This window comes from Giraffa tippelskirchi, chromosome 6 (genome assembly GCF_054371585.1).
Source record: "Giraffa tippelskirchi isolate mGirTip1 chromosome 6, T2T-mGirTip1v1.2.pri, whole genome shotgun sequence".
Taxonomy (NCBI): domain Eukaryota; kingdom Metazoa; phylum Chordata; class Mammalia; order Artiodactyla; family Giraffidae; genus Giraffa; species Giraffa tippelskirchi.
Window position 1 is genome coordinate 132,842,557 of NC_137280.1, and position 27,445 is coordinate 132,870,001.

Sequence of the window (27,445 nt, forward strand, 5' to 3'; positions counted from 1 at the left end):
TGCCAGTCTCTCCAAAAGAGGCAGGAAGAGACCAGCAGAGAGGAAGGTAATAAAAACTCTTGGCTCTGCTTTCCTAATTACCCATAATCTGCTAAAGAGCTGAAACATCTTACAAATGCTAATTAATTAAGCCCCCTACCAGTTTAGTGATGAATACAGGAAGAGGGCTCTCTGCTAAAAGTATGGACCGTGACAAATCAGGGTAGGCTGGAAATGAATGTCCAGTTAAGCAGGCAGTGTTTGCAGTCCTATAGGTTAGCTAAAGGGCTTCCCAGGTGGCACAGTAGTAAAGAATCTGCCTGCCAATACAGAAGATGCAAGAGACATTGGTTCAATCCCTGGGTCAGGAAGGTCCCCTGGAGGAGGAAATGGCAACCTGCTCCAGGATTCTTATGTGGAAAATTCCCTGGACAGAAGAGCCTAGCAGGTTACAGTCCAAGGAGTTGCAAAGAGTCAGACAGGACTGAGTGAGCACACACAGTTTAGCTAAGGCAGAGAGAAGAAGCACTACCAGCACTGTAAGAATAGGAAGGTACAGAATCAGCATATGTGAAACAACAGACCATCTCTTCTTCATCCTATCCTCCACTCAGTTTTTGCCTACTATCTCACAGTGGAAAACCTACATTGCACCCTAATCTCAAGAGTTGCTCATCTTCTGGAAATCTTCTGAGTTTTACCTTTGTCCTTTCTCAACCACAATTAGTTCATATACTTATCAGAAACTATCATCTCATGTTAATGTCCTGTTTTCAAGCTTCTCAAATTGTATTCTTCTGAATCATACTGTGAAAGAAATTTGAATCAGCCACTATCTATGCTTTTGGTTGCAAATAAAAGAAAATTCTACTGAAATTAGCTTAAACTATAAAAATTTATTGCTTCTGGTTCATTTAACTGAGGAGTTCAAAGGTAGGTCAGCTTCAGGCATTAATTTAAGATTAGGGCTCTGGTTCTCTTTCTCTGCAGTTCTCTTTGTGTTGTTCTCTCTGCTCTTTCCTCTGGCTGATATCTACTATAGTAACAAAATGCTACAGTAGTTCCTGGTGACACAACTACATATTACAGCATCTGAAGAAAGAGAGAGGCCTTCTCCCAGATGTTCATTCCTAAAGGACAAAATCAGTTAGGTCCTCACTCTTGGAAAATGCTCATTCTGGTCCAAAAAATAATGTATGAGCCAGCCTTGGCTAAGTTGTGCTGTGGTAACAAATAACCATCAGACCTTGTGTTTTACAAAGCAATAAAAGTTTGTTTCTCACCCAACTTGCATATTGGCAGCTGTGGAACAGCTGAGACTCCATTCTTGTCCTCTTTATTCTGGGACTAAGACTGAAGGAGCAACTAATTTCTAGGGCTTATTGTTCTTGTGGCAGAGGGAAGAGTGACAGTTGAACTACAAGCTGGCCCTCAAAACTTCCACTTGGAAATGGCATATGAAAGTTGCACCCACATTTTATGAGGCAAAGAAAATCACTGCCTAAGTATATCATCAGTTGGATGAGAGTAAGATCTTTTGGTAGGATCATTAGTAGATGGGATGAGCTTGATGTATTTTGAACATAACATAATCTACTTCAAATGCTATGCTGATTGGGATAAATTGGGTTGATCATCTCAGAACCATTTGCCAGGTAAGGGACACAGGACTATACTTTTGGGCTTGTATCAGTCAAAATCTACCCCCTAAGTGGGAAAGGAATCAATCATACCAAGACCACACAGTCTTCATTTCACCTACAAATAGGGTCAACTAGAGGCTCATTGTACAGATGAGAACACTGAAGTTTATAGCAATCGTGCTTGTGTAAGACTACAAAGTGAGAATTCAAGTCATGTCACCTACTTCGATTTTCAATCCTTTCCATTGTACTAAAGACTTTTAATTTGGTACTACTATATCTAAAAACAACTTTCTTACTTAATTATTCATTTTTATTAACAAATGTAACAAACATCAGCAGGAATCATAGTGGAAATTCATTATTCTTCCCTCATAGTCATCATGTACAATATAATTCATAGGTTCCAAATTTGAAAACCCCATAATTCGGAGACAAAGTCAAAAGGAACACATTTGATCTAGGAAAACAAGCATCCTCAAAAATGCAGTTCAGAATATACATTATACAACCTTCTAAGAGAGCAGTTTGACCATATCTAGCAAAAGCTTAAGAAGTAGATGTAGTCTGACCAAGCAACTCTACATGCAAAAACTTCTCATGAAAATAACCATGGCTGACAGGAAAAGTTAAACAAAAATAAAACTAAACTATAAGAATGTTTGATGCAGCACAACATTTAACCTAATGTATTTAACTTAAATATACAACAACATGTATAAGTAAACCAGGGAATATACACTCAACAAAATACTATATAGCTATTAAAAAAGAATCTCAAAAAGAAATGGGACCTAATTAGGCTTAAAAGCTTTTGCATAGCAAAAGAAACCATAAACAAAACAAAAAGACAACCTATGAACTGGGAGAAAATATTTGCAAACAATGCTATTGCTAAGGGATTGAGTTCCAAAATACACAAACAAGTCATACAGCTGTTTAAGTGAAGTAAGACAGAGAACGTCAAGGCTGTATATTGTCACCATGCTTATTTAACTTATATGCAGAGTACATCATGAGAAACGCTGGGCTGGAAGAAGCACAAACTGGAATCAAGATTGCCGGGAGAAATATCAATAACCTCAGATATGCAGGTGACACCACCCTTATGCCAGAAAGTGAAGAAGAACTGAAGAGCTTCTTGATGAAAGTGAAAGAGGAGAATGAAAAAGTTGGCTTAAAGCTCAACATACAGAAAACTAAGATCATGGCATCCAGTTCCATCACTTCATGGCAAACAGGTGGGGAAACAGTGGAAACAGTGGCAGACTTTCTTTTTCTGGGCTCCAAAATCACTGCAGATGGTGAGTGCAGCCATGAAATTAAAAGATGCTTACTCCTTGGGAGGAAAGTTATGATCAACCTAGACAGCATATTAAAAAGCAGAGACATTACTTTGTCGACAAAGGTCCGTCTAGTCAAAGCTATGGTTTTTCTAGTAGTCATGTATGGATATGAGAGTTGGACTATAAAGAAAGCTGAGCACTGAAGAATTGATGCTTTTGAACTGTGGTGTTGGAGAAGACTCTTGAGAGTCCTTTGGACTGCAAGGAGATCCAACCAGTCCATCCTAAAGGAGATCAGTCCTGGGTGCTCATTGAAAGGACTGATGTTGAAGCTGAAACTCCAATACTTTGACCACCTGATGCAGAGAGCTGACTCATTTGAAAAGACCCTGATGCTGGGAAAGATTGGGGCAGGAGGAGAAGGGGATGACAGAGGATGAGATGGCTGGATGGCACCACCGACTTAATGGATATAATTTTGGGTAAACTCCAGGAGTTGGTGATGGTCAGGGAGGCCTGGCGTGTCGCGGTCCATGGGGTCGCAAAGAGTTGGACATGACTGAGCGACTGAACTGAAGACAGAGAAAAACAAGTATCGTATGGTATCACTTATATGTGGAATCTAAAAATAATGTGATACAAATGAACTCATATACAAAGCAGAAATAAACCCAGGGACCTAGAAAACAAACTTATACCTCACACCAGTCAGATGGCCATCATCAAAAAGTCTACAAATTCTGGAGAGGGTGTGGAGAAAAGGGAACTCTCTTGCATTGCTGGTGATACAGCCACTATGGATGATGATATGGAGATTTCTTAAGGAACTAGGAATAAAAACACTATGTGGCCCAGCAATCCCACTACTAGGCACATACCCTGAGGAAACCAAAATTGAAAACGACACATGTGCCCCAATGTTCATTGTAGCACTATTTACAATAGCTAGAACATGTAAGCAATCTAGATGTTCATCAACAAATGAATGGATAAAGAAGCAGCGGTACATATATACATTGGAATACTACTCAGCCATAAAAAGGAAAGCATTTGAGTCAGTTCTAATGAAGTAGATGAACCTAGTGCCTACTATGCAGAGTGAAGTAAGTCGGAAAGAGAAATATAAATATTGTATACTGATGCATATATATAGAATCTAGAAAGATGACACTGATGAATTTATTTCCAGGGCAACAATGGAGAAACAGACATAGAGAACAGACCTAGGGACATGGGGGGAGGGGAGGAGGGAGAGGGTGAGATGTCTGGAGAGGGTAACAGGGAAATGTACAATACCATATGTAAAATAGATAGCCAATGGGAATTTGCTGTATGACTCAGGGAACTTAAACAGGGGCTCTGTGACAATCTAGAAGTGTGGGACAGGGAGCAAGGTGGAAGGGAGTTTTGGGAGGGAAGGAACATGTGTCGACCTATGGCTGATTCTTGATGATGTATGACAGAAAAACCACAAAATTCTGTAAAGCAATTATCCTTCAACTAAAAAAAATAGAGTGATAAAAAATGACTAAAAAAAAGAAAGAAAGCAAATTTACAGTTACCAAAGGGGATAGTGGGGGTGGGAGGAGGGTTGGGGTGGGGAATGCGTGAGAGAGAAATTAGGAGTTCAGGATTAACATACACACACTATTGTATATAACACAGGTAAACAGTAGGTAAAAGGACTTACAGCACAGGGAGCTATACTCAATATCTTGTAATAATCTATAATGGAAAAAAAAAATCTGGAAAAGAATGTGTGTGTGTCTGTAACTGAATCACTTTTTGTACACTTGAAACAAACACAACACTGTAAATTAATTATACTTCAACAAAAGGAACAGAATCTCATACCTGGATATTTAATTACACAGAAAGATTTTTTAACTGTTGTAGCAAAAGCAAATTATCAAATGTCATCTACAATATGTTTCCTTTATGTATGGAGTTATAGAAGATTTGAGCTTTTTCCTTTTGTTTATGTTTATATTCAAAATTTCTACATCAAATGTGTATGACTTTTATACTAAGAAAATAAGCAATGAAATTTTCTTTTTTAATGAGGCACCACTCTCCAAAAGAAACCATGTGAAGCAGATGAGATTACCATCTGCAGCGGCAATAAGATCTAAGAATGTGTTGCTGATTAGACAAGGATGTCTCTCATATATGATGCGGGAGATTAAAATGTAACTCAAACAATATAATCCCTGACATATAATTTTCTCATAGCCCAAGAAAACAGGTCTAGAAAAATGACAAATTCTGATTAAGAAAGGTCAGTGTGACTGACCATCGCCCACTGGGAAGGCTTGTAGTTCATCAGAGAGTGAGGCAGGATTTTTTCCAGAGAGACAATGACAACTCATCAAAATGTTCCAGCTTGGAGCTTAAAATTTTCAGCTTTCTTTCATTTTAATTCTGTACTGATCAACTATCTGAAATTACTCTTTAATCAAGAATCAATGCTCCATGTCAACAACAAGTTACTTTTCCTGACTGGTGGAACTCCTATTGAGCATGGCTAGGTAAAAATTCTGGCCATGCCAGTTTTAGGTGGGAATTTAATCAGTACCATTGTGTTTCCCAAGGTCATTTTAACCCAGGGTGAGTTAAACCCATCAAATGGAAGACCAGCCAATCAGTTTCCTTCTTTCTATTAACATTTCCACTTTTTTTTTCTCTACCTGCAAAATCCTCAATGCAATCAAATATTTTGGCTAACATCTCCAAAGTTTGATCCCAGGGATCCTTAAAAACTTATATGTAGGAGTTGTCTATACTCAGTGACTTATTTAAAATATTAGATTTAGCATTATAGAAATGAAAATTAAATGTATTCCATATAATATGTCCATTCTTCCACTTACTATTGCAGTAAAATTTTTTACTATAGCCATAAGTTTCTGTGTACATCTTGTATATCACAGTGCCTTTGTTCAGACTCTTAAGTCTTGAACCATTCCACATCATATGTCAAAATTCTTCTCAACCACCAATTCACAGGTGGAAAAAAAATTCTCTTTCTCTAAATACTTTAATTCAAAATTCTTTTAAGTAAGAATAAAATAAGTTCCTATTAAGTAAGAATGTACATCCTGTAAAGGTAGATACTTTATTTTGTTCATTTCTCTATCTCCATTACTTATTGAAAAGTGTCTTGTGTTAGTAGGCAATGCGAATTGCATGAATTAGTGTAACTGTCTTATTCCTAGCTTCTCTCATCACCAGACTGCATGTTCACTTAGAGCAGAGAAGAGCAATATTAATCTGAATCACTCATGCACTGCCCAACCTGCATGTTTAACTTTTTAATGCTAATAATTTTCAAACATATACCTAAATAGAGATAATAACTCTGACCCAAATAACCCAGTTTTATTATAGCTAGTTTTTCTATATCTAGCAATAAAAGTCAAGTAATTCAAAAGCGCACTCACGCACAAGCTAAAGATAGAGTGATTTCAAGGTACAAAATCAAATTTGTATTCTAAGTGTTACATTCCTCACTCAAAAGTCAAAATTTTCAGTGGTTTCATGTCCAGATCCTAATTTAATGGATCAATTCAATGAAACCTTCTAAAATGTCTCTTGGAAGATGAAATTAGCAAGTAACATTTCTTGCCGAAGCATAATAGAATAGTAACATGAATATAATTTGTACTGGTTCTCAACATTTGTTTTGTAAATGCCACATCCTAAAACTTTCCATTATGGTAGTTGAGTTTGTTGCATTTTTTCCCAAGAAAATTTAAAAAAAAAAAAACAAAAAACTGGCAGAGAGAAGCCCCGAGATTCTGCTAGGTGCCAGCAGATACTCAGCAAAAATGTTTTGTAAATAAAGATGAAATGAATGAAAAATCAAAGTCTATGTCTCCAGATACCCCTACATTACTGAGCTGTAAAAGAAATTCTGACCCAAGACCATCGTATCTTGGACATACGCTCTTTTTCTACAACACAGGGACTTATTTTTGAAATTATTATATGCTTCTGGAGTTCAAGAAGGGGTAACAGAACCTCATAATTGAAAGTATCATGAACAGTGTTGAACTGGGACCAAGAAGACAGGAAACATAAGACAAAAATATCAAGAGAAGCATCCTAGGCTAAGTAAGGAGTTGGTCTCCTAGAGGTGGGCCGCAGGCTTGTCAACAATTCCACCCAGTATCAGCAGGCTCAGATATCGATGGTGACTGATACAGAGAGTTGAGCTCTGTAGCAAGTGTCCATGCCCAGAGAATTTTCTGCATCACATGAGTGGTAGCATCACAGTCCCAGCTGGTTTTAAATAGGACCCCAGTAGGATAAAACAAGGCAAACAAAGGATGAATCAGGTTACTGGACAGACTGGAATTCACTGCCAGGTTTTGGATGTAGCAGAGACATAGTAATAAGCTCAGAAAACCAGGCACAAGTACAGTCCTGAGAGCTTGAAAATCAGAGCCATGATAAGTAAGAAGTTCCCATTCACATCACTCCCCTTCCCAAAGAGCATCAAACTACTCTCAGTCCACACCTGCTGGTAGGGATGGAGTTCCTGTTATAGGGAAGGGCTAGAACTGGAACAGGACTTGGGGGCAGAAGCGGTTGTGAGCAGGTCCTGAAGGCAGGAGAAGCCAGAGTGATTATAGATACCACCTAATTAAGGCTTACTATGTACTAGATTTTGCATGTGTTTTCATATGCATTACCTTTTACTACTAACATTACCACAACTACTCCATGAAACATTTACTGAACAATTATTATGGGCCAAAGTATTATTCTCTGTGTTTTACACAGATCATCCCGTTTGTCCTTACAACAACAGTATGTGCTCAATACATTTTATCCCTGTTTCTTAGATATAGAAATTGGAATAAATAACTAATTGAAATCCTTGCCCCCAGGTCATACAGAGAGCAAGTGGCATAGCTGGGATTATGACCCTGGCTCTCTGAATCTAGAGTTCCAATCACTGGCTCATGATTTTATTTAACTCTTAAGAGTAGCTCTTTCTAAGAGAAATTTATAGTTAATGAAGTAGACTCATTTGAGGTACCATGACTGGCCAAAGATATGCAGGGCTTTCTGTAGTCTTCATTTTACAGATACAGAAAGACACGTGGGTCACCCATTACACAAATGGCAAGAGCACAGTGACGATGTACATCCCCATCTGAATGCTGAGAATGGGCTACTTATATCAGGAATTTTCTTCAGCTCCTGCTCTAAAGAGCTCAGTCCTTATCTCTTTCATTCCCCAGTCACCTCTCATAAATCTGGAATACAACTTTTTCTATTGTCCTTCCTTTCTTCTGTTTTCATTCCTGGAAACTGACTCTCATCACAAATAAATCCTGAAGGAGACACGCCCAGAAACTGGAAGAACTCAGCCTGAAAGGTTTCTGGAATCCAGTAATGGCAAATGAATCTCTAAATTACTGGTATTAATCAAATGCCTCCCAAATCGCCTCACTTCATTGCTTTCCCACATGACCACATCCACTCAGAGCCAACTCTCTCCTTGGCATGGTTCTTGACACCTGCTGTTCTTACAATTGCCTGATCTAAGACATAAAATGTTACTAGTCCCACTGTCCAAGAAGAGGTAGCATTTAACTAGTGGTGAATAAAGAGTGGGCAGTAGTGAGCCAGAATGAAATCATGAAGCCTCAAGTTGGACTAGATGTGGGTGGAGGAAGGCAGTAAGGAAAGAATGCAGAAGTCAGGAAGCAAGAGTCACCATAAACTTCAGGGTTTAAATAAATATTCGACCAATTTCCTGAGAATACGGATGATTATTTTTGTCATTGCTTAGTGTATGGGCCATCAGGTACCAGAACAGGAACAAGGTTTCCCATAGGAGGTTCAAGATACTGCAGTGGAAATAAATGCTAGCACCATTTTACTATGATCTGCTTTTAGAATTTATTGCTATAAAGGAGGGCTTCCCTGATAGCTCAGTTGGTAAAGAATCTGCTTGCAATGCAGGAGACCCCAGTTTGATTCCTGGGTCAGGAAGATCTGCGGAGAAGGGAATGGCTACTTACTCTAGTATTCTTGGGCTTCCCTGGTGGCTCAGCTGGTAAAGAATCTTCCTGCAACGTGGGAGACCTGGGTTCGATTCCTGGGTTGGGAAGATCCCCTGGAGAAGGGAAAGGCTACCCACTCCAGTATTCTGGCCTGGAGGATTCCATGGACTTATAGTCCATGGGGTCGCAAAGAACTGGACACGACTGAGCAACTTTGACTTCACTTCACAGAGTGTGCTGTATGTGCATTGTACCTGCATGACCACATTTTATCCTCAGAATAGTCCTGCAAGGGAGGTTATTTAAAATAACCTTGTGAGTGCTTATTTCACTCACAAGGTTCCTAACTAAAATGATACAAAAAGCAATAACTAAGAAGTAATCCTCTCACTAATCTTTGCTGCCATTTACCCCATTTCTAGTCTCATCTTTATAGGTAATCACTTTGATTTGTCTCTGTTTACCACTGTTTTTTTAGTTTCTGCAGACACACAGAAAAATGAAATTATATATTCTTATTTTCAATGAAGGGGGTAGTATTATTCACACTCCCTTACACACAAGGAATCCAAAGTCTGAAGAAGTTGACTGAGTCTTTCTCTGGGCTGGTCAAGAATCCACCTACTCCCAGGGTCATTTTAGATTATAGGATCCAGGCTGAGAGTCAAGAATCAAGGGACTCTGCTAAGAGAGACCCTAGCTTCTGAATTAAAGGTCCCTGGTTGAGAAATCAGATTTTAAAGTTTGAAAAGTGTCATGCCCTTGCTCTGTGGATCTAAGGAACTAAGGTACCACTAAGGCCTGGAGCTGGAGGTTTTCATGCACTGTTCAATGGGGGTCCTTTTGCAAGCTTCTTAAGATAGAAAGAATGGGATATGCATGCCTAGAATAAGTCTGTCAGATAAAATGCAGAGTGTTCAGTTAAATTTGAATTTCAGATAAACAATGAACAATTTTTTGGTATAAGTATACCCTGCACAGTATTTAAATGCATGTTCTATAATTTTTATTGCTAAGTTTTGCTAAACCTGGCAGCCCTAGTACAGAATAGTTTTGGGCCCTTATGTCTTTAAAGGACAAGTGGCCTTAGGTTAGAAGGACTGATGGGACTCCGGAAGTTGGGATGAGCTGGGACTTATTCCTTTATATAGTTCCTTTATAGATCTTCCCAACCCAGGGATTGAACCCAGGTCTCCTGCATTGCAGGTGGATTCTTTACCAGCTGAGCCACAAGGAAAGCCCTTCTCTATAGCAATAAATTCTAAAAGCAGATCATGTTCTAGGTTTGGACTTCAAAAATAAGGAAGAACACCTTGGTCATTTCTGGGAATATAGCTTTGTAAGAGTTTCCTCAACCCCAATTAAACTGCCACCAACAGGGCATGAGAGTGACAGTTGCGGCCTCACCTAGCCAGTTCATTATTGGCATTTCTTTGATTTTTTTTATCATCAATTAATGTAGCAGATGTAAAATAATACCTATGTTGCTTAAGTTTCATTTTCTTGATTATTTTAAAACAGTCTTTTGTGATTCTTTACTATTTGTGCTTTCCTTCATGTAAAAGAAAAAACTTTAATACATCAATGTTAAAAATTTGAGAGCTCATCAGAAATTATTGTAGATATTAGACTGCTGCCTGTCATATCTGACAAAAACATTTTCTGCTTTACTTCTTATCCTTTACTTTAATTTTTAATTTACAGATATTTTAATGTTTATTCCCATGAGTCTAGCAATATGTTTTCCTTTGTAGTTATCTCTATTACTTCAAAGCAATAGGAAGAAAGTTGCCATTACTGTATGGTTCTCATAAATATTTTATTTCCTGTTTGTCTTCCTATGTTTAAAAACATTAATTGACTCTTAAATCTAATGGATCGCAAAGAGCAGTTTGAGAATCATCTGCAAAAGATTATTTAGTTTGTTTGCTTAATTATTTTAAGATCCATGACAAACCTAATTAATCAAAATTTCTCTAGCAGGATCATAGAAATGTGTATTTTTAACTGTCCTCTAGGTGATTCTTCTGTACCTGATGCTTGAAAACCACTTATTTAAATCATATGAAGTTTATTTTGCATTTATGCTCACAGGTAATAAATTGACTCAGAATAATTTAAGCCAAAAGAGAATCTGTTGGAAAGATTGGGGAGATTTTACAGAATTGAAGTGAGAGCTGATGAGCTTGGCTTGGAAAGAGAATAACCAGGCAGCTCTGAGAATCTTGGCAGAAGAAACTACTCATCAGACATAAAAAGAATATGACAGCAAAAGAAAGGAGCATTTACAGTCCTCTGTCCCCTTCCTCATCCACCAAAATGTCAGCTCCACGGGGGCAAGGACCTCTGCCTAGTACATAGTAGGTACTCAATACATTTTCCCTCTTTGCTCCATTCACAGTTTCTTGAGACAGACTCCGCTTATTCTTACTTGGGTGACAGCCACCTCTTGACCAGAAAAGGGCAAAGAACCTTGATTTATAGTCCCACCCACACTGCACACACAAGAAGAGAGGTTTTTCCCCCAAGCGAAGTTAAGATTTATTATCATAGGAAGGAGAAATAGATTCTAGGTGATTTAAAAACAATTTTCCAGTATATCATGGTATAAGGTATCATGCTAAGATAATCTTTTCCCAAATTGTTCTTCAGTTATCCCCAATATCACTTCTTTTTAAAAAAAGATTTTTTGATGTGGACCATTTTTTAAAAAGCATTTATTGAGTTTGTAACAATATTGATTCTTTTTTTTTTTTTTAACGTTTTGGGTTTTTTGGCCAATAGTTTCAAATTTTGATCCTTGGGGTACTTAAAACTTATATGTAGGAGTTACCTATGACATGTGGGATTGCAGCTCCCTGACCAGGGCTCAGACTCATACACCTTGCATTGGAAAGGGAAGTCTTAACTACTAGACCACCAGGGAAGTGCCCCAATATCACTTATTATTCATCAGTCTTTCCAAACTTCCTTATATAGAGTACTTTAGTTAAACATAGGATACATTGTTACATCTAACCACATCTTTAAAGTGATTCGAATTTCATGCCATTGATTTGTAACTCTTTGTTTCTCTAAAACCCTTAATTCACTCCTACTTAAGACACAAGATTTCCCATCACCTTTCAGAACTATAAGGTAATTAAATAAACTTCCCCACTGCACAACCTACATGGCTCCATTCTCTACAAATATGTTCCTATTTTTAATGATCTTATTCTTGGCATTGTAAACATCTTTCATTTCCGTCTAGGGCTAAACTGTATGTTTACTTAGCAATGAACTCCACTCTGTTTTTCCTTTAGGTACTCTCCAGCCGAAGACTGATCCTAAGATAATATACATTTTCTTCTTTGAACTTCTTTATAAAAGTGATCCCAGCCTTTTTTATTTGAGTTTATTTTAGGACATATAAAGTTGCGGGATTTCAAATAAGAAAGCTCTAACAATACGTACCTGTAATTTCTCAAGTTTCTCTAGCGTTCAAGGCAGCCCCGCCCCCATGCTTAATATCCAACTAATTTTGTCTCAGCCCTATATTTTATTTATTGTTTATGAAATATCCATATTTATTGGGTGTGAGCTTCTCCTTGTTGTTCTTGAGAATCCTCAGGGAGTATTTCCACACTGTAACAAATCCACCTTGATCATCATTTACCATCTCTCACTTTGGGCACGTCTGCTGGTCACCTCTCACCATCTCACAGGTGTTTTACAAGCTCTCACTATAAGACTTTGTTAAAGGGCACAGCCTCAAGGACGTGGTCCTTATCTTGGTCCTGTCCTGTTATAGCCCCATACCAGGAGGGTTCAAGCCCTGTCCTAATTCCCTGTATTTCAGCACATGCCAGCTCTGATATCTGATAACAGACTATTGAAATCTTGAGAATAATACAAGGAAAAGGAAAATTTTAAACTGGATATCAGACAGCACAACTGCTAGGATCTACAGGTCTGAAGTTGATTTCTTTGCCCGGTACACAGAACTAAGTTCAAGGACTGGGTCACCTGCTCCAAGAGAGCTTTGTTTATTTTTCTCTTTTGCCCCCTGAGTCCCTGCTTTTACTTACTCCCTTCAGCCCCAGAGAAAGGAGGAAGCAGAGCCACCCCCACCCCTAATTCCAGGCTCTATTCATTTCTTCATTCGAAGAATCAAATAAGAATATATTGCTTCCGCCATGCTAGCGCCCAAACAGCAATTCCCGTGGTATAAAGTGCCATGCTCTGCGTGTTTATCCAGCTTTAAAAGGTGGGGGGTGACGGTGGGGAGGGAGTACTGAACACTTTAACCCACAATGAACTGCACCACACCAGCTATATAGCTCATGCTTACACCTCATCCTGAAGGTTCGATCAGACCTGACTGCTACCTGTTGGGTGAGATCTAGTTTTGTGAAAACCTAATGATAGTATTTAAGAAGACAAATTACCTAAGGAGGGGGCGGGGAGGGGGAGGGGGACGTGATTTTCTAGGACAGACCAAATTAAATCTACGTAAGAAATAAAATGCCTCAATAGTCCTATTGAAGATACTCGCACTTTTTGTTGTGACAGAGTAACTTATATCCCCAGAGTACCTTATATCTTTGTCCGACAAAGAGTTGGACACGACTGAGCGATTGAACTGACTGACCTTATATCCCAACCTGAAATCTTAGGCAGGATTTGAGTGATTTAGTGGGTTCAGAGTTTCCTTGAGTACAGTAATGAGTAGGCATTTGTCTTACATGTATGTAAGTCATTTCACCTCTCTACAGTAGCTGGAAAACAGTGCAGTTGACTGAGAATTAGAGTGTGGTTTAATAGTTTGCAAGCATGGAAGACTGAGGAGACTGACAGAAGTGAGCTTCTAGCAGGGGTTGGATTTAGATGCACAGAGAAAGAAACATGGGTTGGATTTAGATGCACAGAGAAAGAAACATGGGCTCTATCTTACAAGTGAGTAGCTTCTGCCTGCCAGATAATCCTAGCTCTATGCCTCTTACTGTTTTTTGTTTTCACACTTTTCACAAATGTTGAAAGGAGACCTAGTAGAATTCTTTCGACAATAGTTACTGTACTATGGAACTACTTCATGTTGTGGCCAAGTCCTGCCCTCTAGCGGTCTAAAAATTGCAATGCCTCATCATTAAATTATTTTTGAACTTTATGACAATTTTTAATGGTTGGGTGACCTCTGCTGTTATATTAGTCATGTCTTAGATTGCGGAACTAAATGGGACTTTAAAATTCATCTAGTCTGTTCCATTTCATAATTTAACCCTTCCAAAATTATACTCGGTTCCTGCTTCATCAACCAACTTCCATGTAAAGATAGCAGAGTAAAACAAGATCACAAAAACTTCTTTGCATTTATGATGAAATGGTTATTTCTTTAAGGCCAATAATTAATTAATCAGCAATAACCAGAGAGGAAAGGAGTAGCACTTGTGACAGGACAACTCCTAAGGCCACACCCATCTCCCCAAAACAGAGTCAGTCAACAAAATACTGGGAATTCAAAATAACATTGTCTAATTGAAAAGTAAAGGAAAAGCTGCAATCAGCTCTTAAACCATCCTGTGAAGGAAGGTAGGCAAGTTGGTCCCAGGTAAAGTGGAAAAGGTGTTTAGGAGAATTCGTCTACACCATGAGAGAAAAGCTGTAAGCAAAGTTACTTATTGCTAAACATGAACAAAATGAAAAGAATTAGTATATAAATTACACAAGCCTACCACAAGGAAAATGAGTAATATATCAGGCAAGACAGAGATAAAATAAACAAAAATGCTCAGGAAGAAAATAAAACCCAAAAGAGAGATTCCCTTTCAGTGCTTCATTACAGATAATTCATTAAACTATGAATTCAATAAGATAAGACCTCAAAGAAAAATCATAAAATAATTTACTAAGATGAAAAAAGAGACTATAGAGCTAAGAAAAAACAGAGAAATGAAACACCTTTGTTATAGATTTAATAAGTTATAAGTGGCAAAAAAGAAAAGTGGAACTGAAAATGTCATAGAGAGGCTGCTAAGTCGCTTCAGTTGTGTCCGACTCTGTGCGACCCCATAGACGGCAGCCCACCAGGCTCCGCCGTCCCTAGGATTCTCCAGGCAAGAATATTGGAGTGGGTTGCCATTTCGAGGTGTAATCACAGAAAGCGCAGAGTTGAAAAAATGTGATTAAAGGAAAGGTGAAAAGGATATAGAGAAAAAAATCATCCAACAAGACAATTTGCATCCTTAGAGTATAAAGATAAACAAAGATGAATTCAAAGATATAACCTAGAATTTCCTGAAACGAAGAACTGTATTCACAGATAGGAAGGGAACACCTTAGGTCAAGAAAATTTGATACTAATCAAAATTGACATCTCTTCTGGTTACATAATTAAATGTTAAAGGTAAGGAAAAAAATCCATCAGACATTCAGGAAGACAAAGTTTTCTTACTGTTTTATAAATTTGCTTTCAAAGAATTATATTACTGTACAGTTTGCCCCCCCCCATAACTGGAGAAACTGCACATCAACCTACCATCCCAGGTAAGTGGTTTTTTAAAACCTGTTTATAATGTTTCCAATACTGCATTATGAATATGACTGGAATGCTTTACGTCATAAAAATTTTATAACATTATACATTAGTGTATAAGCTAGGCTACTATAAAGCATTTAAATTGATACTTCTCTGTTATCAATGCATGGATTGTTATACTTGTAAATAAAAATGCATTTCTTTTTTGTGTTATCTTTTCATTGTTTTAAAAATTTATTTATTTTTTAATTGAAGAATAATTGCTTTACAGAATTTTGTTGTTTACTGTCAACCATCAGCATGAATCAGCCATAGGTAAACATATGTCCCCTGCCTCTTGAAACTCCCTCCCATTTTTGATGTTTAGTCTTAGTAATATGTATAACACCTACAGTGTTTTGTATCATATAAGACAATATTAATGTAGGTGCTGACAGACAGACTATTCATCTTGTAAATAGATGATGTAAACCTATGGTAAATACAATACTGATAAAATATACAGTATGGTAAATATATTTTCTCTCCTTATGACTTTTTTAATGGCATTTTCTTTTCTCTAGTTTGCTTTATTGTAAGAATATGTTAATCAACTATTGATGCTACCTGTAAGACTTCTGGTCATCAGTAGGCTGTTAGTTGTTAAGTTAGAGTCAAAAGTTAAGTTAAGTAGAGTCAAAAGTTATACAAAGATTTTCAACTGCACAGGATTCAGCACCCTTTACCTCCATATTGTTCAATAATCAACTGTAATCCCAGTTGAACAATAATAAAGAACTCATGAGTGAAAAAAATTTTGAAAAAGAAAACTATTGTGAAATGGTGCTATAGCCTAATGCTTGTGCCCACCCAAAATTCATATGTTGAAATTCTAATGCCCAAGGTGACAGTATTAGAAGATAGGGCCTTTGGGAGGAGATTAGGTCATGAGGGTGGTGGTCTCATAAATGGTTTTCATGCCCTTAAAAAAGAGACCCCAGAGTGATGCTTTGCCCCTTCCACTATGTGTAAATACAGCGAAAAGATGGCCATGTAGGAAGTGGGCACTCATTAGGCACCAAATAAGGCCAGCACCTTGGATTTCATAGCCTCCAGAATTGTTACACATAAATACTTGTCTATAAGCCAGCCAGCTGTGAGTATTGTAACAGTCCAAATGGACTAAGATAAACATCAAGTTTACTAAATTTCAGAGCTAAAGCTAATCATGTGTTGACATGAAGGAAGCATAAAAGAAAATAAGCCTTAACAAGGTGAAACTATTGTAAGTAAAATCTGGAAAAGTGAGGTAGAAGGAAAAGTAAGCATAGTACTTCTCTTTAGTAGTAGAAGTTTAGCCAACTACAGCCTCAGGCCAAACCCAGCCCACCACCTGCTAATAGGTAAAGATTTGTTGGAACACTGTCACATTCAGTCATTAAGTATTGTCTGACTGCTTTCTTGTTATAATGGCAGAGCAGAATGGTTGTGCTGTTGTTATTTAGCCTCCAAGTCATGTCTGCTTCTTTTGCGACCCTTATCTCACTAGGCTCCTCTGTCCATGGAAATTCCCAGGCAAGAATACTGGAGTGGGTTGCCATTTCTTTCTCCAGGAGATCCTTCCAGAGTAGAGACTGAGCCCATTCCCTACATTGGCAGGCAGATTCTTTACCAATGACTCATGAGGGAGGCCCCAAAAAGGATGTAACCCTTTGCAAAGAAAACAAATGTTTGCTGACTTGTTTTATAACACACATAATATCAATATATAAATAAATTATATAAATATATTCATACAACTACAATCAAAATATGTAACTTTAAAAATGACTGTGTCTTTCAAACTGCTATAGTAACAGTTTTAACTGTGGAGGGATCTTTATTGAGCACGTTTTTATCCAACCTGTGTATCTGAATACATGCACATGTCTAAAATAATGTTCGCTGAATGTTAATTCTTGTTACTTCTAACTGATAAGATCTGGAGTAATTTTCTGCTTTTTTATGTTTGTGTATTGCCTGAATTCTTTTGTAATGAGCATGTGCAATTAAAAACCAAACAGTAAAGTGACTAATTACTCCTAAGAAATAAAAAGGCCACCTCATTCCATTTCCAACTCTGCTTTACTTAGAAGGTTGAATTTACTGGATGGTAGCTTCTTCACCCCCTCTTTCTCTTCACTTAAAAATGTTGATATGTCTATTTTGGAAATGTGATTGGAGAATTTCATAATCAACAGTAGGGAGATTCCTTTCTTCAGTTCCTAGAAGATCTGCCTTCAAATCAAATGAGAATTAAAGAGTACTTGGAACAGCAGAGGGCACTCTTCTCCACGTTTATGGGACTGTAAAACACTTCCCAGAAGCTACCCCAGTTCAAAGGAGAATGTGTACCTGCCCCGCCCTGCCTCTTAGAAGTGGTGTGAATGGCAGTCACTGAACACCTCTGGGGCTCAGTTTCTCTACCTCCCACTCCTGCCCACCACAAAGCCATCCTCCACACTGCAGAGCAGACCAGGCCACTGTCCTGGCAGCAACCCTGCTGTGACTTCCTGCTGCACTCAGAATCAATCTTACACTCCCAAACTGAGGCTTATCCCACCCCTGCCATGTCATTGCACCACCACATATATCCTATGCTCCAACACACTGGCATTTTGTCAATACCTAGAACATATTAAGCTCTTTCCCACCTATGAACCTTTATACTCGCTGTTTCCCCTGCTGAACTCTTTCCTCTCCTGAGCTCATTTGCATTAAAGAATTCTTCTCAGTGTTTAAACCTGGTTAGCTGTCACCTCCTCAGAGAAGCCCTCCCTGATGACTCTATCAAAAATCTCACCCACTTTATTTTCTATCAATGAACTGTATGTATGGTCTTACTTGTACTTATCACTATCTGCAATTGTTTTACTTGCTTAATTGTTTTTGCCCATCTCCCACTGGAGCCTCATTTACATGAGAGAAAGAATCTGCCTGTCTTCTTCTCTTGTATCTTTAGCAGCTTACCAGGGCTTGGCAATTAGTAAGCTAATATGTGTACTGACTGCTCCCTCAAGGTTATTATAAAAAGGAATAGTGTAAAAGCCTTTGTAATGGGCTGAATTGTGTCCCCTCAAATTCACATGCTGAAACATGTATTTTTGTGGTTCACACATGTATATATATTTCCTTCTTACCTGAACAATGGAAATGCTGCAGAAACACTAATCAACTTTTATTTCACTTCTTTTTACCTGTATATTCTATCAACACTGCCTATCCTCACCCTACCCAAGAAGGAAGGACTAAGAAGAAACAAACTATGGGAAGGAAACATCCTTTCTTCCTATGTCCTAATTTTCAGCCTAAGTGTTGTATAATACACAGAAGTAACATAAATAAGAAAGGATATTATGGAGATCCTTGGCCACTTGTGGTTTTTAGAATGCCACTGTCTTCCTTCTGTTTTCAAAGCAAGTTCTGATTTGAACAAAGGCATGGCCTCTCAGTGGTACATATAGCACACTTGCCTGGTACTCACGTGAGTCTTGCTGAACTTCCATGCATCATGGGTGCAGCTGAATCCTGTGTTCACTTGCTCACTCCATTGTCCCATTGGACTTTACCTACAAAACACAAGTTCAAAGATAAAATTATTAAGAATTTCAAGAGAGCCACAACAGAGCATTAAACTAAACACAAGACCTGCTGAGTGTGGGTCCCTGTGCAACTAACTACATGGATTGCAAACCCTTGGAGCCAGCCCTGAAAAAGAAGGAAAGCCATCAATCAAGAGCAAAGAAATTAAGTGGGTCCCAGACTAACCAAAAAAAAACTGACAAAGAATCAGCACCCTGTGGAGGTCCCTAAAGCCTTCCTAAAAAGAAATCCCAAAGTGAAGTTTAATATCCAGTTATTAAGAGTAGAAATAGGAATTAACTAATTTTCACTATTGGTCTATGGTGCCTCAGGTCAAGTGGACTTTGTGAGACTGTGTTGGTGCGTGCTAAGTCGCTTCAGGGCTGTAGCCCACCAGGCTCCTCTGTCCATGGATTCTCCAGGCAAGAATACTGGAGTGAGTTGCCATGCCCTCCTCCAGGGGATCTTCCCAACCCAGGGATTGAACCCGCACCTCTTACGTATCCTGCATTGGCAGGTGGGTTATTTATCACTAGTGACACCTAGGAAGCCCAATTTTGTGAGACTGAGAACCTATAAAACAAAATCCCTTTTTTAGGGGGACTGTGCCTGAGTTCTCAAAAATCAATGTGCAAATCTTTAGGAACCCATTCTACTTCTAAGATAAAAATGACCTGGGTCTGTCGGTTCTGGGACCACATTTGGCCCTTTAACAAGGCAAAGCCCAGTTGGGTACCTTGCTAAGACCACAAAGAGGAAGCAACCAGGTGCCATGGAATCCATGGGCTGGAAGCCTGGAGACCCCAGTAGGGTGACCAACTCTGATAGGAAGTGTGTGACCTTAATAACTCAGAAACACTGAGTCTCATTTCTCTCTTTTGCAAAATAAGAGAGCTGGATCTGATGATCCCCAAGGGCCATACTGAGCTAAAAATAACCAGAACCAGCAAAACTTTATGAGACTGGAGAAGGCAGAGAGAAAAGAGTGACAAAGTCACATGGAATAACTTGACAGTGAATAATGAACTGGAGACGCTTTTAGAAACCGCTGTGAACTGGTCCTAAACAGCTCTTTACAGGTCTTGAAAGTTTGCTGGCTGCTTATGGTCTGACTTCTTCCAGGCCGAAGGATTGTAGGCTAGGGCAGTGGTTAGCAGTAGCTTTTCTCTCCAGCCTGCTTTCCTGCCTGCCACCTGCAGCAGTGTCTTCCCTCTCATTACTCTCAAGACAACTTTGACCGATTTGTTACCCTGGGCCAGAGGAAAATCCTGAAAGACTTGTGACTTCTCTAATGTTTTTCAGTACCGCTATTTTTCTTATTGGGGCTTCCCAGGGGGCTCAATGGTAAAGAATCTGCCTGCCAATGTAGGAGGCACAAGAGACATGGGTTCGATCCCTGGGTCAGAAAGATCTGCTGGAGAAGGAAACGGCAACCCACTCCAGTATTCTTGCTTGGAAAATGCCATGGACAGAGGAGCCTAGCGGGCTATAATCCATGGGGTTGCAAAAGCACTGGACACCACTGAGCGACTGAGCACACATACACACATTTTTCTTATTAACCCATTCCTGGCTTCTGATCACCCTACGTCTCTAGGAACACTGATGGAAACAAAGTTTTCAGGAGGCAAGAGGGTTTGAAGAAAGTAATATAGGGTGAAAACCTGAGTCCCAGCTATGATGCTGACAACGTGAGTGACCTCAAACAGGTCCCTTCTTCCTGTGGTTATTTTTTTGTCCTCTCTCCAGCATCTTTTCTCAGGTGATAGCACCCTGTTCTTCACTTGTGGACACAATCCTGTTATGAAATCCTAATGTTTATGGGGGACTGACACTTCTCCCAGCTCTCAAGTAAGCTCTTAAGGCCTCAATCCAATTGGCATATCCTACTCCTCTGGCCACAGTGACAGAGCAGGGCTAAGAACAGGATCTGGTTAGAGCCAATGAGACAATCTGAGACCTGTAAAAGGGCTTCTGGGAGAGATAGGTTTGGTATCTGTTCACTGGATTTAAAGGCATGAGCTTGTGAGGCTTGGAGACTCCATTGCCATCTTGCTATCATGAATCTGAGCCAGCCTGAATGAAGCCAACAAATGCATGATGAAAATCAGAACAAATAGAAAAGTACAGACACTGGGCCTCGGTGACATTTTCTGAGCCTCTAGATCAAACTGTGAAGTGAAAGTGAAGTTTTCTCAGTCATGTCCGACTCTTTGCAACCTCATGAACTATATACTCCATGGAATTCTCCAGGCCAGAATATTTGAGTGGGTGGCCTTTCCCTTCTCCAGAGGATCTTCCCAACCCAGGGATTGAACCCAGGTCTCCAACATTGCAGGTGAATTCTTTACCAGCTGAGCCACAAGGGAAGCCAAGAATACTGGACAAGGTAACCTATCCCTTCTCCAGCGGATCTTCCTGACTCAGGAATCAAACCAGGATCTCCTGCCTTGCAGACAGATTCTTTACAACTGAGATTAAACTGTGCCTGCAGTCAAAAAGCACCCCTGTATCTGAGCCAATAAATCTGCCTATTTAAGCTGCTTTAAACTGAGATTTTGCTCACTTGCAAGAATAATAACTCTAACTACTATATTTCACTTCTCTGGGAATAATTCCTTCTACTGTAAAATAGCCATTTTATGGATAATAATTAACATGGGCCAGCATAATGGTATTACCTTTTCAGGTGTGGCCATAATTCCAGGGTGGTAGCAAAAACAACTTTTCAAAATGCTAAGAACTGATTTCCTCACCTAGTAAGCATCAAATTTCATGTTCTCATGAACATGTTGCACAGAAGCCTCTAATAGATGTAATTATAATTGTTCACACATAGTATAATTTTGTGTTTCTAGATGAGGTCTCTTCTGAATCTCAGATGCCATATCCAACTAAATACTGGATACCTCTATCTAGATGTTCTACAGTCATCTCAACCTACAGGTCCCTAACCAAATATCCATCCTCCATGTTCCAACCCCGACCCTGTTCCCAATCAGAATTAACAGTGCCAAACCTGAAACCTGTAAATTTCCCTTTCCTCCCTCTCCTCCTTCCTTCACAATCCATTCCATCTGCAAGCCTCCTGAAGTCTGTCTTCCAAACAGCTCTCATATTTTCACCTTTCTCTTTAGCTCTCCTGGGGGCCATCAATATCCTGACCAACCACTGAAAAAGATCTCTAATTGGTCTGAAGAGGGTCTTCTCCTTTTGGGTTCTGGTTTCAGTTCCTTCCCCTCATTTCTTTGTGCCTAGAAGTGGTGAGAGCTCTGTTACTCCCACCCCTCCTGGACCACATGAGCCTTTCTGGTTCCTTTCATAGATAAACCTTCCCTAGATTGTCATAATGTGAGATCCTGTCTGTTTCTCCCTGGGACCCTAATCCTTACACACCTTCTCATGAGCACTTCACTCCCAACGAAGATGACCCTGTAAGAATCCTCCTTTTCTGTCCTCCTCTTCTAGACTTCTATTACGTCACCTGGAGGGGAGAGCAGAGGATGGTAGCAAGGCTAGCTTTGACTTTTAGGAAGCCCTGAGGATCTGTGGGGAGAGGGCTGTCCTGGTTGGCCCCAACTGTTGAAAACTCTTTTTAGAATAAAGAACTAACTCCTTTGTCCATTGATTGGGCCCTGTTTGTCAATGCTGGAGCTATAGGCAAAATATGGCTGACCATCCTCTTACAGCCTCTGGTACAGGACTTAATCAAGCTTCCAAACACACACCAGCTTTGTCACCGAAGATCTTTCAATTGCTAGCTGATATCTTCTGTTTATTGTTTCTTGCTAAAGCTTTGCCATGAATGCTTATGGGTGGGCTGTACTTGGGTAGCTAGAGGTTGCTTCTACCTGGAAGCAAGACAGATGAGGGAAGCAGAACAAACACACCCAATCCAACCCAGTCGGTAGTGAACTCTCGCATCTGAGAATGTCGTATTTGTGTAGCATGTTGCAGTTTAACAAGAGCTTCCATCCCCCATCAGCCGGCACATGGCTGAGTAATCAATAAATGTTTTGTAAGTGACTGAATGATCTGTAGTCATTTTCTCCTCTTCAAAATAACTACCTGAAGTAGGCAGAACAGGGACTACCATTCTCATTTTACAGACAAGGAAACTTGAACCCAAGGTGGTGGAATAAATTTCCTGAAATGACACAGCCAGCAGCAATGCAAATCAGAATGTGGGTGTGTTGGGCGCCTTTCATTTTGTAAGAAGACCAGCCCACTGTCAGTAAAGGAAAGGAGGGGCTCCTGGATGAGGTAGGGAGTTGGATCACGTTCCACCTCCACAGGCACTACTACAGCCCAGTTGGGAGCTGCCATGGGGATCTGCTGAGTAGGCAGAAGTTCAGGCTGCTAACCTGCAGGGAATTGAGCAAAAGGAAAAAGAAAAAGACCTTCCAGTGCCAAGACTCCAGGGGAATATTTGTTGACTTTTTGCTTCATATCGACTACTTCCAACTAGGCTTTGAAGCTAACTTTTTGATATAAGGGCTCCCTGGGGTGGGTGGGGAGTTCAGGACCTTATTGCTGTGGTTCTCCAGGCAACCACAAACCCACAGCAGCTCTAGGAAGATGCCTGAATTACATGGAAAGTGGCAAGGAATTACGGAGAAAACAGAGAACTCCCAGGAAAGCGGAGACTGAAAAACAAGAATTTAAAAGGCAAAACAAGAGCTGCTCCAGGGATGGGACGGTAGCCACTAGTGCTGTGCCTTCGGGTGCCAAAGGTGCTTCTCCCTGAGTCCTTCACCACCAAACTGTCCTGTACAAAACTGAACAGGAGGGGTCCAAGAGAACCAGCAGTCCTAGCTCTCAGCCAAATCTCTTAAAATGGATTTCTGGGTGGAGGGATCCTCTGAAAGCACAGATGTGAACATTTACATACAGCCCCTGACTGTGGGCTCTTATTGCTCCCTATCACCGACAGAATGAAGTCTGTGCTTCTCCACAGACCTCACTGCTGCTGCTGCTGCTGCTAAGTGGCTTCAATCGTGCCCAACTCGGTGCGACCCCATAGACGGTAGCCCACCAGGCTCCTCCATCCCTGGGATTCTCCAGGCAAGAACACTGGAGTGGGTTGCCATTTCCTTCTTCAATGCATGAAAGTGAAAAGTGAAAGTGAAGTTGCTCAGTCATGTCCGACCCTTAGCGACCCCATGGACTGCAGCCTACCAGGCTCTGTCCATGGGAGTTTCCAGGCAAGAGTACTGGAGTGGGTTGCCATTTCCTTCTCCGCCACAGACCTCACAGGCACTACTAAATTTCTCTCTCCACATCCAACAGTTTTCTTGAATCTGGGCATCTGTGCAGGTTTTCTTTTCCCTTGTCTACTTCCTGTTGACCCTAAGGGTTGAGGTTCGATGTTACTTTCTCCAGGGACACTCTCCAATCCCATTTCCACCCTTACATTAGGTCCAGAGTTCCTTTTATAAATTCCCATGGCATCATAGACCTTTTTATGAAGGCCACACAGCCACTCCAATAAGGGCATGCATTGCATCCTCGGCTGCATCTCCCACATGAATCAGAGGCCATGGCCCTTAGGAAATGTCCATTAAGTCTCTGTTGAACCAAGAAGTAGGAGAAAAATTCAACATCTCCATAAGAATCTTCTACCTCACCAAGCAAGGTAGGAAAGGGAAATAACCAAGTATGGTGGTGGGGTGGGGAGCAGGATCTGAGCAAAGAGGTTTTTTCTAAGGACAGAAACCCAGAAAAATAAATGGTCCTTAATCTAGGGGTAATTAAGAAGTATATTATCTCCTAGATAATTGTGCAGTTATAATTGCCTTTGCTGGAAAGAGGGGCCTTCTTGGAAGTACTGTAGACATTTGGAGATGTCCTTCTGTAAGAATAAAAGAGAATACAAATCTACCAAGCATCTGGATATGTCCAAAAAGAGATCACACACAGCTGAGAAAGTGAACAAGAGAGCCAGTGTGGGGCTGATGGAGTCACCCCAGCCAGAAGGACAAGCTGCTTCTCAGTTCCAGCCAATTGTTGAAATGCAAGAATGCAAGGCACTGTTTGCCAGAGAAGCCAGAAGTACATGTAGTCTCTCTCTCTGTGGACGTAAGCCTCTCTAACTTGTTTATATTTTCAAAAATCAACTTGTGTGAGCTCTGAGATGCCAACGTTTGACCTTTGTACCAACAAACCTGGCCTCCCTTTCTATTTATCTAAACAGGTTGACACCAAAGCGCCAAAAAACATGACTCACGACCCAAAGAAAGTGATCACTACATGAGCAACTAAATAAGGATAGAGACTTGTCTGCATCAATTATTGGCACATAATAAGTGGTCAGTAAATAGCTGCTGAGTGGGAGAAAGGATAAATGAGTGATGAATGTATGTCTGTAGTTCATGATTTCTACTACTAGATAGTAAAGTTTCATTTTTTTTTCTGCAGATGGAAGCATCATGTTGGAGATTTCTGAGTAGGAGGATTTACTTTAAACAAAACAATTCTCTAAAGAAATAGCATCTTTTATTAAGATGGTTTTATGGGCATGTCTACAAGCTATGCATACTTAGCTTGAACATCCCACAAACACCAAGAATGTTTTCTCATTGTCTTTGTTCTCCCTCCTCACTTCCCACCCCAGTCAGTTCTAGACACAAAGTCATTAGAAGGAGATGGTTTCCCTTGGTGTTAGTAGCACCACAGTTAGAAACAGAGGATGAGTACTAGATGGTGGGGCCAGGATAGAGGTACTGTGTATTCAAGAAGTTCACAGTATTTTTGGGTAAACAGACCTTTAACTCAGTTACAATACAATGTGTTTGATACTATAATGGTCATGTGGAGATGATGCTTTGTGAATCCAGAGAAGAGAGAAACTATTCTGTCTTGGTAAAGAAGGGTGCAGAAGTCCTCAGGTGAGTAGTTCATGAGTTAGATGGACCTTGAATGATGAGGAGGAATTCACCAAGGTACAAAGGCAGGAAGAACATTCGCACATTCATCAAATATCTACTGAGAAACTATGTTTGCCTGGCACTCTGCTGGCTGTTAGGGATGTAGCAGTGAATAGGATTTGAGGGCCCTGTCCTCAAGGAACTCACAATGCAGTGGGAGAGACTTTTAATAGTCAGGAGAGGAAATAAGTTTTTTTAAATAGTTTCTGTAAAGAACTAGGAAGGAAAGAAGTAGGATGCTGTGAAGAAAATAGGAAGCAAGGCCTGTATTATATAGGGTGGTCCAGGAAGGAGTCTGGAGGGGGCTGCACTGCAGCTGCAAATGAAGGCTGAAAAGCATCAGTCATAGGAACAAGATGGTGAGGCTGGAGTGGGGGTCCAGTGGATGCTTTTAGCAGAGAGAATACCCTGTGTTCTCCAGGAAGAAAACCTTTAGCCATCTTGGAACCATTTCTGAAAGGTGGGGAAACCTCCCAATATATTTGAGGAACAGTAAAAAGTTCCTGTTACATTAGAATGTGCAGTAGAAAAAGGAGAAAGATATTAGTGGGAGCTGAGGCCAAAGAGATGGGCAGCGTCCTGTTGTGGAAGACTTCAGACTTTATCTTAAAATTTAATCTTTCCCAAACAAGTGTCAAAGCCATAGCAAACTTATCATTTCTGTGACAGCCTCATTCCATCAGAACTATTATTTCCTTATTTTTCTTTCAACAAACTTAACTTTTATGTAAAATATTTTAAAGGAAAGCTTAACAATATTATCAATATTATACAAAGAAAAACAGTATCATTTGCCATTAAGAATAGGTAAAAATGAGCACAAGACCAATAAAACTGTAAAGTTCTCATGTCTCCTAATATTTTGTCAAGTTGTTCACATTCTACATAAGACGTGGGAAGGGAGGACATTGAGGAATTTTAATTATAGAGCTAAAGAGATGAGATTGCACTTCCGAAACTGTTGCTGAAAGCACTATTTTATTTATATCACCCAAAAACCATGATAATGATCCTGGCAGCCATAAAAAAGGATATTCCTGGACGAGAACTGCTCAGCCCAAAGGGATTCCCAGTGGAGAGTTATATGAAGCCAATTTTTAAAACCCTGATAAATAGCAGGCTACCACACAAAAATCCAGGGAGAGACCTAGTGAGAACAACCTGCTCACTCAAATTCACATGCTTAGTATCAATTTCCTCTAGCTTCAGGAGGACTGCTTAGCTGCTTGGCAGTTGATAAGTAAAGAGATTTAGATAAAGCTCCTGAAAATGAGGAACCAGCTCCTAATTCTTGACTGGGGAAAGCCACAATACAAAATCTAATAGAATACACTATTTTGTTCTTCTTATGAACTCATATCTGCAGCCCAGAGAAGGAATCCCACTTAAGCACCCATCCCCCTGGAGCAGTTTATACTTTCATTTTGCCATTGGACAAATATTTATGAAGCATCTAGAAAAGTCAGATACTGTCAAG

At 39.8% G+C, this 27,445-nt stretch overlaps 1 protein-coding gene across 1 annotated transcript in view; it reads right to left on the reverse strand.

Moving 5' to 3' along the window:
* The window catches only part of SH3TC2 (SH3 domain and tetratricopeptide repeats 2), a 364,632-nt gene that overhangs the window by 47,308 nt on the left and 289,879 nt on the right, over positions 1–27,445 (reverse strand). The window contains exon 20 of the transcript XR_014055499.1: positions 18,945–19,029. The gene's annotated coding sequence lies outside the window, so the exon portion shown is untranslated. The remainder of the gene's footprint in view (positions 1–18,944; positions 19,030–27,445) is intronic.